This window comes from Aethalodelphis obliquidens, unplaced genomic scaffold, assembly GCF_003676395.1.
Source record: "Aethalodelphis obliquidens isolate GAN/ISIS:26980383/991018 unplaced genomic scaffold, ASM367639v1 scaffold56, whole genome shotgun sequence".
Classification (NCBI taxonomy): domain Eukaryota; kingdom Metazoa; phylum Chordata; class Mammalia; order Artiodactyla; family Delphinidae; genus Aethalodelphis; species Aethalodelphis obliquidens.
Window position 1 is genome coordinate 12,093,305 of NW_020838000.1, and position 12,185 is coordinate 12,105,489.

The 12,185-nt window shown below is 43.1% G+C and overlaps 2 non-coding genes across 2 annotated transcripts; one reads left to right on the forward strand and one right to left on the reverse strand.

The window, feature by feature from the left end:
* Positions 1-8,961: 8,961 nt before the first annotated feature.
* Positions 8,962-9,034, reverse strand: TRNAF-GAA (transfer RNA phenylalanine (anticodon GAA)). The gene has a single exon. It is a non-coding gene; the product is annotated as a tRNA-Phe (tRNA).
* A 714-nt stretch (positions 9,035-9,748) lies between these two features.
* TRNAA-UGC (transfer RNA alanine (anticodon UGC)) lies at positions 9,749-9,820 on the forward strand. The gene has a single exon. It is a non-coding gene; the product is annotated as a tRNA-Ala (tRNA).
* Positions 9,821-12,185: the final 2,365 nt, after the last annotated feature.

Sequence of the window (12,185 nt, forward strand, 5' to 3'; positions counted from 1 at the left end):
TAATACAAAAAAAAAAAAAGTATACGTTTGGGTGAGTTTCCACACACTTATATCCTGCTGAAACCATAAACACCATCAGGAGAGTGAACATGTCCATCACCCCAAGCATTTTCTCCTGCCCCTTTTTAAATCCTCCCTCCCTGCCTCACTCCTAGCCCCAGACAAATGCTGATCTGTGTTCTGTCAGTAGAGATTAGTTTTTATTTTCCAGAGCTTTGTATAGATGGAATCAAAATTTATATGTATTCTAAAGAGTACACATTTTTGTATTATTTCAGCAAGATTATGGGGACGGCCAAGTCAAGAATGGATAAGAAGACTAGGGGCTTTAGCCAGTGAATTATTAGCTAAAGTAACTAACACCTTCGGAAAGGGGCTCTTTCTGAAGTCACTCTGTTCATTGCATCACAAAGTGGCAAAGCTACCCCCTCTCCTGTCCCCTCTTAGGTCCTTGTTTCCGGGAGACAGAAACCTAATTCAAGCTGTCTGGAGTGTGTGCGCACGCACACGTACACAGGATTTTATTGGCTCTGCCGTGCAAAAGCCCAGCAGTGGTTGCCTTTAGGCATTTCTGCTCAAACGACTTGATAGGACTTGGTTTTTCTTGATCACTTAGTTCTCACCTCTTTCACCTCCTGTAACCACCGTTTCTGTTGCTGTTGTTGTGAGGACATTAAGATCTCAGAGCAACTTTCATTGTATACAACCCCCAGTGTTGTTAACTATAGTCACCCGGCTGCACACTAGCTGGAACCCTGGAACTTATTCATCTTGTAATTGGAAGTTCGTGCCCTTTGGCCACCATCTCGCCTCTTCCCCACCCTCCAGCCCTTTAGAGAATATTTATTGTGTTTATTTAAGCTCTTGCCTGGTGAGTTCCAATCAAAGTCTGCTGTTCTGTTTGTGGTCTTTAGGTGCAAGGTCATTTCACCCTGGCAACTCATGTTCCTGTTTGAAGAGATCCTCTCTGGTTTTCAGGAAGAGCCAGATCCCTCCATGGGAGTTTAAGGAGAAGGGAAGGGACGAGCCCCTGGGCAGACCACTTTGGACCCCACAGAACCCCAAAGACTACAACCTTTGGTACCGCGCTGCCAGGCACCTCCTGTGAGCAGGGGTTTCCTAGGTTAGAATCCATCATCCTGGGGAGCTTGAGCGGGGAGAGGTGAGTGAGCGGATGCTAAGTATCAGCTGCTGGTCCTGTTTTCATCAGCTCCTCACACCAGCAGGGCTTCTGTGGTACTTTTACGTACCCTAACAGCACTGGCCGCCTGCACTGATGCTGCAGGTTTCTGTGGCCAAGAGGCTGCTCTGATCCATCCAAGGCCAGGCCATGGAGAGGGAAGAGAATTTAGAGTTCTTTCTCTGCCCATACCCTCCGTCTGCTCTGCCCTCCTGCTGTCTCCCCCATCACACCTGCCTAGACAGCCTGCCTTCTCCCCAGGGGCACCTCACACTTTGGAGGTGTTGTTGATAGTTTTTCAGATGCAAGACTGCACCTGCTTCTACAGCTTTTCTAGGGAGGCTCTGGGTGGAGGGAGTTGGCAAGGTGGTCAGTACGCTACTTTGTCAGAGTTAGGAAAAGGCCTGCGCACACATCTCATTTTACAGAGCAGTCAGTGTGCCTGTGAGTACCACTCCTCTCCTGGAAGGAGTGATGGGGAGGGCAGGACCAGGAAACAGGGTCAAGGACCAGTACTTTTTAAGGCAAAAGAAAAATGTCAAATTTGAACCCCCTATTTTCTCCTCAAATTAAACCCAAGTTAGATATTCTTTTAGGCAATGACTCAGAAACTCTGAAAAGGGTTTAATAATAGCTCTTGATGATTCATATGAATATTTTACTCTGAAGTTGCTTGTCTTTGAGGAATGTTGGTGTGAAACTTTTGCTCCCAGGAAGTATGGGTGAAGATCTAAGTACTCACTGCTTTGTGAAGTGGTTATGATAGTAGTAATTAATAATTATATTTCTCTATGCTCTGCCAAAGCAGTTGGGCATTGCAGAAACACTTTATTATAAAGCTATAAATAGATAAGTAGCTAAAAACTTTAATTAAATTGCTTAATTAAATTAATTAAATGGTAATTAAATTACCGTTTCATTCTTTTATTTTAAAGCGTCTACAAACTTTAAAAAATAATGTTTGAACTAATTGCTTCAGGAGATACCAAAGATTACGATTTGCAGAAATACATTATTAGAACTAAAAGTCCAAGATTCTAAAATGCATTCGATAGCAATGCTTCGATTTGAGGCAAAAACCTTTCCTAATGATGGAACCAAGAGGGTTCTCAGCCTGATAGTTTTAGGCCTCACCTGCCACTAGCTAGCTGTGTGACCCAGGGCAAGTCTCTTACTCACTGGGCCTCAGTTTCCTCATCTGTTAAATGAGGTCACTGGAATAAATCTCTTACATGAAAGGGCTATGGGACCTTTATGCTTGAGATGAGGGAGAGGGTCCCAGTGCCTGAGAAATAGGCATACCACCAGTTTCTACTACTTCTGCAACCCAAGGATAAGGAAGAAAGGAAGCAGCCCAGAGCAAATTCCAACCTCAACTCCAAGAACCAGGAAAGATTTTCAGCCACCTCACAAATTATTTAAAACATAATTCAGGAGAGACCGGCCAAGATGGCGGAGTGGAAACAACTTGAGCTCACCTCCTCTCATGGGCACACCAAAATCACAATTATCTGCAGAACAACCATGAAACGATGAAAACAACCAGAACTTACCAGAAAAGATCTTCTACAGCAAAACACAAGGAAGGAACCACAAGGACGTGGGTAGGAGGCACAGACTCACAGTACAGCCAAGTCCCGTACCCCCAGGCACCAAATTAGCACCAGCACCTGGCCCCGCCCAGCAGCCTGTGGGCACAGGTGCTGGGACCCCTCAGGCTGAGCAACCCCCAGTCACCAGCAGACAACCTGCCTACAGACTTCCTGAGCCTACAGCCACCTCTAAGCACGGCGCTGCCCACCCTGGGAAATCTTCAAGTACACTTGGATTTGGACTCATGAGCTCAAAGTAGCTCTGCAGTTTTCAGAGGCAACTGTAGCTCTCTGGACCCTGGTTTTCACATCTGTGAAATAAAAGTGTTGGATGAGGTGATCTGTCTGGACATCGGCAGCTGTGAAATGCCACGTTCCCTGATGATCTCTGTGACCCGTATGACCAGTATGACAGCAAAGGACATCAAGAAGATCCCATTATTATGCTGAAAAAAAAAAAAGATTATTTTGTCTGAAGTTGTCTCTAAATTCTGTTTTGGAAATAGGCAGGGTGTGCATTTTTATAGGAATTTGTGTAAAAAGCACTTGCCAAAGTCACACTCTTGGTTATTGGAAGAATTGAGGGGAGGCCCTCAGTCTCCAGACCCCAAAGCCGGAATGCGGGTCTTTTCTACAAGGACGGAAAGAGGTGCCGAAAGGGCAGGCTCTGCTGCTGTAAAAGTCCTTTGGAGCTTGCTGACTGTTTCAGTTTCAGCCACACTCAGAGGTGCGCTCTTGCTGCTGCTCCCATTTTCCGCATGAAAGTTGCTAGGGCTCTTTCAGACTTTCCTTCTGAATTACTACAACACGGTTTTAGGATTATTCCTATTTCACCTGGAGGCTTTCCTTTGAATGTACAGTGTGTGTGCACACATCTGTTTACAGTTTGCTGAAATCTCAAGTGTGATTCCATAACATCTCAGTTACTTTTTCCATGGGGGATGGATGTCTCCCTCATTTTAAGCCTAAGTCAGGGCTGCCCAAGGTTTTCACATCAGGGCACTCATAAAAATGGTATTTGCACAGTGGATGGGGCTACTTCAGATCCTGAGGTGCCTGTCTGGAGACTCCAGCCTTTACGTACCCCGTCCCAGCCCAGCATCCCTGAGGACCGAGGGCATGACAAGGCCCACATGTTTTCTCTAACATTTTGTTATAAAAAGTTTCAGACATAAATGAAAGTTAAGAGAATTATATAGAGGATACCCATGTACCCACCACCTAAATTCTACCACTAAGATTTTACTTTACTTTGCCCTATTACATTTGCATTCATCTATCCACCCTTTATCCAGCCATCATATTTTGTGATGTAATGCAATGTAAGTTGCAGATGCCAGCATCCTTCACCCTAAACTTTTCAGCACACATAGTACTAGTAACTAGAGCTTCAATATTTATTTTTTTAAGATGAAGCTTATGTACTGTGAGATGCACTAATCATTTTTTTAACCATTTTTAAAAAATTGAATTATACTTAATTTACAATGTTGTGTTAGTTTCAGGTATACAGAAAAGAGATTCAGTTATACATATATGTGTGTATACATATTCTTTTTCAGATTCTTTTCCATTATTACAAGATATTGAGTATATTCCCTGTGCTATTTAGTAGGTCCTTGTTGTTTATCTATTTTATATATAGTAGTGTGTATATGCAAACCTCAAACTTCTAATTTATCCTTCCCCCTGGTCCCCATTTTCCCCTGGGTAACCATAAATTTGTTTTCTGTGTCTGTGATGAAATGCACTAATCTTAAGTGGCAAACCCATACACTCGTGTAACCCAAACCTCTATCAAGATAAAAAGCATTGCATCACCCAGGAAGTTCCCTACTGCACTTTCCAGTCCATTCCCATGCCCACCACTCCACCTCACCCCTACAGGTCAGTTTTGGATGTTCTAGAGCTTCATGTAAATGGAACAGTACAATATGTTCTCTCTCAGCCCAGCTTTCACTCAGTGTGTTTTTGACATTCATACATGTGGTTGCATGGAATCTGTAATCCTCTTTTACTAACAAGTAAACCGCACTGCATAAATGCACCATTGTTTGTTTAACTGTTCCTCTGTTGATGGACCCTGGGCTGCTCCACTTTTCCATTCTCTCTCATGATATCTACCTCTCTGATACATTTCATGCTCCAGCACATCCATTCCTGGAAGACTGTCTGACAAGAGTGCTCTGGTATATCAAGCCCAGTTTGCCCACTGGCTTGGGCTGGGGTTTAGTTTCTCCAGGAGCAGTTTACACACTGGTGAGCCATGCATGGGACACGATGGTGGCCTTGTCATGCCCTCAGTCCTCAGGGATGCTGGGCTGGGATGGGGTACGTAAAGGCTGGAGTCTCCAGACAGGCACCTCAGGATCTGAAGTAGCCCCATCCACTGTGCAAATACCATTTTTATGAGTGCCCTGATGTGAAAACCTTGGGCAGCCCTGACTTAGGCTTAAAATGAGGGAGACATCCATCCCCCATGGAAAAAGTAACTGAGATGTTATGGAATCACACTTGAGATTTCAGCAAACTGTAAACAGATGTGTGCACACACACTGTACATTCAAAGGAAAGCCTCCAGGTGAAATAGGAATAATCCTAAAACCGTGTTGTAGTAATTCAGAAGGAAAGTCTGAAAGAGCCCTAGCAACTTTCATGCGGAAAATGGGAGCAGCAGCAAGAGCGCACCTCTGAGTGTGGCTGAAACTGAAACAGTCAGCAAGCTCCAAAGGACTTTTACAGCAGCAGAGCCTGCCCTTTCGGCACCTCTTTCCGTCCTTGTAGAAAAGACCCGCATTCCGGCTTTGGGGTCTGGAGACTGAGGGCCTCCCCTCAATTCTTCCAATAACCAAGAGTGTGACTTTGGCAAGTGCTTTTTACACAAATTCCTATAAAAATGCACACCCTGCCTATTTCCAAAACAGAATTTAGAGACAACTTCAGACAAAATAATCTTTTTTTTTTTTCAGCATAATAATGGGATCTTCTTGATGTCCTTTGCTGTCATACTGGTCATACGGGTCACAGAGATCATCAGGGAACGTGGCATTTCACAGCTGCCGATGTCCAGACAGATCACCTCATCCAACACTTTTATTTCACAGATGTGAAAACCAGGGTCCAGAGAGCTACAGTTGCCTCTGAAAACTGCAGAGCTACTTTGAGCTCATGAGTCCAAATCCAAGTGTACTTGAAGATTTCCCAGGGTGGGCAGCGCCGTGCTTAGAGGTGGCTGTAGGCTCAGGAAGTCTGTAGGCAGGTTGTCTGCTGGTGACTGGGGGTTGCTCAGCCTGAGGGGTCCCAGCACCTGTGCCCACAGGCTGCTGGGCGGGGCCAGGTGCTGGTGCTAATTTGGTGCCTGGGGGTACGGGACTTGGCTGTACTGTGAGTCTGTGCCTCCTACCCACGTCCTTGTGGTTCCTTCCTTGTGTTTTGCTGTAGAAGATCTTTTCTGGTAAGTTCTGGTTGTTTTCATCGTTTCATGGTTGTTCTGCAGATAATTGTGATTTTGGTGTGCCCATGAGAGGAGGTGAGCTCAAGTTGTTTCCACTCCGCCATCTTGGCCGGTCTCTCCTGAATTATGTTTTAAATAATTTGTGAGGTGGCTGAAAATCTTTCCTGGTTCTTGGAGTTGAGGTTGGAATTTGCTCTGGGCTGCTTCCTTTCTTCCTTATCCTTGGGTTGCAGAAGTAGTAGAAACTGGTGGTATGCCTATTTCCCAGGCACTGGGACCCTCTCCCTCATCTCATGCATAAAGTTCCCATAGCCCTTTTGTCTTCAAATTTTCTTCAGTGCCTGGAAAGGTGTTTGGAACCATGGTGAAGGAAAGGGTCAGGTAGGGCATTAGCCTCTTCCTCCCATCCCCACGTGACAGTGAGGCTCTGTAAGCTGCTGCCAATGCCTGTGGCAACAAGACCCTGACTGAGGGGTGGTGGTGGGGAGAAACAGCATTTGCATCTAGTGAATGAATGGTATGGGAGTTGGGGCAGGTGACGCAGCACTGCTCCCAGGGAGGAAGTAATCTCTAACATCTCCAGCTGGATGGTGGCTCCTTTTGGAGAAGACAAGGAAGGAGGACCAGAGCTGAGCTTCACTGGGGAAAGGGTTGAGTGCCCTCCAGCGCTCTGCTCCATCAGCCAGCCTCAGGCACCTGCTGCTGCCTTTTGGGAGCCAGCTCTGTCTCCTAGCTATGATGTGCCATCAGCCCCACCCAGGAGGAGCTTAAAATGCCTGCAGGGTAGGTTTCATCACCCCCATTTTAGAGGTGAAGTAACAGATACCCAAATGATGAAGAGAGTGGCACAAGTTGCACCGCTGGTAGTAAGTGGAAGAGCTAAGGCTCCAATCAGGCTTTTGGCCCCAACTCCAGTGCTCTCAGGTCTGTAATTCAGCATAGTCATTTGGAAAGTTCTTCCACTTTAGTATTTGTAGAGCCTTGGACAAGACGCTTGAGGTTCTAGTAGAGATGATGTGAAGTCATATATGTGGAAGTGTTTACCACAGTGCTAGCAATAACAGGAGCTCAATAAATGGGCTAGGCATGGCAGGGTGGGAGTCAGGGAGGTAAAAACAAGAATAACACTGGGTCTTGGCCCTGAGGAAGTTCATTGTTATGAGCAGTTAGGCTCATGACCTGGTTTTGAACCATGGCTCACTGTAAAGCTGTGTCACTTTGGGAAAGTTTCTTATTCTCTCCATGCCTCGGTTTCCTCATGTGTAAAATGGGTATAATTGCAGTAAATACTTCCAAAGTTTATTGTGGAGATTAAATGAATGAATGCATGTGAATGCTTTGGCCATGCCTGGTCACAGAAGGCTTGTGATACATGGTAGTTTTAAGTACTATTATATAAATATGTAAAAATGTAAATAAAAGATTTAGGGAACAGACAACAAAAACAATGGAAGGAATGACACAAGAGAAAAATGGGAACTTTTCAAGTATGTTCTAAGGAAAAAATTCGCTGCTATGTTTGGAAACACCTGCAAGGTACAACTCATGACCAGATGGCAAATGATCTCGTTCTTAGTTGATCATGAAACAGAGTCCAGAGGATGATGCCAAATCTTTCTTTAAAAAAAAGTGCCGTCTACTTATGCTATGGTTCATTCTAGGCGTCTTCTGCAAGGTCAAGTCCCCTAAACTTTCCATGTTCCACCTGGAGAAAGTCTTTGGTATAGAGCATTGTGTTCTTTTCCTTTTGCTACTGTAGCAAATTAGTGCAAAGTTAGTGGCTTTAAGCAAAACAAAATTACTATTTTGTAGTTCTGGAAATCAGAAGTCTAAAATCAAGGCTGCATTTCTTCTGGAGGCTTCAGAGGAGAATCTGTTTCCTTGCACTTAACAGCTTCTAAAGCCTGCCTCCATTCTTTGACTCATGGTCCCTCCCTTCATCTTCAAAGCCAGCCATATGTAGCATCTTTCCTCTCTGACCTCCCACCGGCCTCTTATAAAGATCTTGGTGATTATACAGGGCCCACCAGGATAATCCAGGATAATCTTCATATCTCAATGTCCTTAACTTAATCACACCTGCCATATAAGGTAACATATTCACAGTGCTGGGAATTAATGTGTAGACATCTTTTGGATGCCATTATTCAGGCCTATCACAAGCATCTCCAAGCCAAACACATCTTTCCTTTGCTAAAATGGGCAACCTTGTTTAGAATAACTTGCAGGATCTATTATGCAAATTCTTCACCCCACCATGTGTAAGGAGAGGAAAAAATGCCAATGGTGAGGAGAAGTAAGAACCCTGTCCTACTACTCATCCATATAATAATTGCTGTGGGAATTCTGGTGAGATCAGTAAGGGCAGTCTTTTTTTTTTTTTTAATTATAAGAATGAATTTTACTATTCACCTTTATCTTGCACATCAAAATTCATTGGACATTGCAATCGCTGCACACACATGGGAGAAGCAGTGAATGCCAGACATTTCCTTTGTTCATGTGCCAAGCTCATCGGACATCAATCACAAGACCCAAATTCAAAGATGGGAGTTTCAGGACTTCCCTGGTGGTCCAGTGGTTAAGATTCCACTGGCAGCTTCCACTGCCGTGTGGCATGGCCGAAAAAACAAAACAAAAAAATGATTGAAGTTTCAAGGATGCAAAGGTAGACCTTTCTGGTAGGGGTTACCAGAATTGCTCCTCCTCATGGATGCTGACTAAAACACTTAACCTGCTGAAACCCGGGATTGAACCAGGGACCTTTAGATCTTCAGTCTAATGCTCTCCCAACTGAGCTATTTCAGCACCTTAGGGGTAAGCTGCCCTGACACTCATTTTTCAAAACTGAGATTGTTTTCAATCCATTTTTAGAACATTTCAGACTTCGAAAGTGTTGCTCTCTCATTGTCCAATATACTTATCCACCCAAAAAGTTAGGAATGTCTTCCATGTATGGTGCTTGCATCCAATTCCTGGTGGTGTGGGATGGTAGGAGGAGAGAGACAGAAGAGAAATGATGGGGATTCATTGGAAAGTCTCTCTGCTCCTCTGACACAGCTCAGAAAATGACAGAAAAAATTTTTTTTTAATTTCTTAGAGTCCCTTATTTTTTCTCTTCTTTTCATTCGTTCTTGAATAATATTCAAAGATTCTGAGAAATGGATTAATTTTTGTTAATGTGGAATCAGTTTTCTGTTTCCTGGTGATAATTTCAAGTGAGCTGGTTTCTTTGTTTTGTACGCTTCCATCTACTCTGTCATAGTCTTTTGGTCCAGGTGAGAAGGTCTTGGAGAGGACTGACCTGGCTGAGAAGAAACTAAGAGCAGGAATGGTAACAATTTGGGTTTAGAATTTACTATTCTTGAGCATAGCCATCCACCAAAAATAGTCTAATTTAAAAATTGTAGAAATAATGGAGTTAACAGAATAAATTTTCTGACAAAAGGAAGTAGCTTTGCCAAAGAATACAGAAAATAGGTATATTTCCTAACATACCGAAAAAAGAGGCAACTGTCACTTGGGGGTGTAGCTCAGTGGTAGAGCCCATGCTTTGCATGTATGAGGCCCCGGGTTCGATCCCCGGCACCTCCATGAGGATTTTATCTTTTTTCTCATCTCCAAGGTATTTTATACCCATACCTTCCTTCAGTCCTGTGGAATATGCTCTCCTACTTTTCCACTTTTCACTACTTTTTTTTCCCTTGCTTACATGGAAAGCAAACATGATTGGTGCAACTGCAGAAGGAATAAACAAGAGAAGAAGAAGGAAAAAAAAAAAGGCTTATTCCACATCCACTAATGTCACCAATTTAACCAGCTTTTTCACCTAGACTACCATTTTATGATACTACTTAAGAGAAGGAAGATCCAAAGTAAGACAGGGAAAAAAATAAAAAGAAAGAAACCTGTGTGCACTTTCTTTCGCCAGAATAACTAATCCTAAAGATACTAGCCATGGGAAAAATTAGGGTGCTGTGAGCAGGATTCCAAGCACCTCTGGAAAAACACTTTGGAATGCAAACTGAATGCCTTAGACACATTCATGAACCTTTATTACATACGTGGAATAGAACACATGAATTTGAACAAGGGCTTCTCTTTCTCTGGTAAGAGCCTGGAAAAAGACAAAATAAGGAAAGCTCCACCACCGACCTACTTTAATTTTGGAGACAAAGTGTTGTTCATCCCCTGCCATAGAGAACACTTGGCTTTCAGATAAATTCAAGTAATGGAGAGGTCTTGGCTCCTAAATAGTCAACCATCTCTTTGTTTTCTTCCCATCCTTTCCACTGAATTCTCAAAAAGTTGAGAAGCAGATGCTCAGCAGCAAGTGGGTGCCGTGGAGGCAGGAGACGTTCCCTTTCAATAAACCAGACCCCGTGGGCAGTATTTCTGCTCAAAGGTTGTCCTTTGGGGACTGGTGGAATTGACGCTGTTTCCTTTTACAGATGGCTTAAGGGATCTGCAGTTTCTGAAGAGATAAACACTTTACCTGGAAGCTGATGGCAGAAAATGAGACTTTTATTGGTCTTCTTCTAAGGAAATTTTAGGATCATAACAATAACAAGTATAAATCAAAAAAGAATGAGATCAGCCTAGGAGCAATCTCATTTCTTTGTTTTTTCACAAATACTAATAATAAACTCCTTATCTACTCGTCTTTTTTTTTTTGGCTGTGCCACATGGCATCTTAGTTCCCTGGCCAGGGATCTAAGCCATGCCCCCTGCAGTGGAAGCACAGAGTCTTAACCAGTGGACCACCAGGGAAGTCCCAGTATCTACACATCTTAATGCATAACAGCTCTCACTCTATCTATTCTTCAGAGGCCTTCTACTTCTAGTTGCATAAATGTCCAAACTTGAGATTCAGAGATATCAACAGAATTCCAGATTCAGTTTACAATGTATGTAGGCAGACATCCTCAAGAGGCTATCTTGTAGGCATTTAAAATATGTCATATCCAAATCCAAACTCAACATTTCCCCTTTATTGAAGGTCAGTCTTTTTTATTGGAACTAAAAATTTTTAAATATCTTGAAAAAGGAGTAGGTCCAAAATAAATTTTATTTACCCACCAAAACACTTTTATAGCACATGATATATGCCAGGCACTGCTCTAAGCACTTCATACATAGTCATGCAATCTGCTAACAACCTCATGAAGTACATTCTATTATCATGGCCCTCATTCTATAGACCAGGAAACTAAGACAGGACCAAGGTGAAGGGATGAGCCCAAAGGTCACACAGCTAGAAGTGTTGGCTCCTAGTGAAGTGGTATCAGATGATCGTGGACAGCAGAACCCCTGGTTCCAGTGACCTTGGGCACTCACCACCCAGGGCTTTATGTATCCTCAAACCCACAATTCTCAGAATGTCCCATCAGGGTGGCTTTTTGTATAGATGGTACAGCACAAACATGGGGAGAAGTAGTTTTCACCTACTGGAATATCTTTGTCTCACCTCTGAAAAGAATAAGGGCCCCAGGAGAGAAAGGAGGAGGTACTTTTAGAATCCAAGAGCTGGGACAGATCTTAATGATTAACCTGATTATCAAGGTTACCCAAATTTCTAACCCTGGGGCAAAGCAAAGTAGCTGAGCTAGCCTGGGGGTCCAAGTGTTTTGCTTGGATCTTCTGCCTCAAGCAAGAAAACATCTTTCAAGACTCAAATTCTATGCCAGGGGATAGGGGTGGTGGTGGTGGCATGAACTGGGAGATTGGGCTTGACATGTATACACTAATATGTATAAAATAGATAACTAATAAGAACCTGCTGTATAAAAAATAAATAAAATAAAATTCAAAAAAAACGAAAAGAGAAAAAAAGACTCAAATTCTAGCTTAAAAATTCATGAAATCTTTTTTTTAATTTTCCTATCCTTTTTTTAAAATTGAAGTATAGTTGATTTACAGTGTTGTGTTAGTTTCAGGTGTACAGCAAAGTGATTCAGTA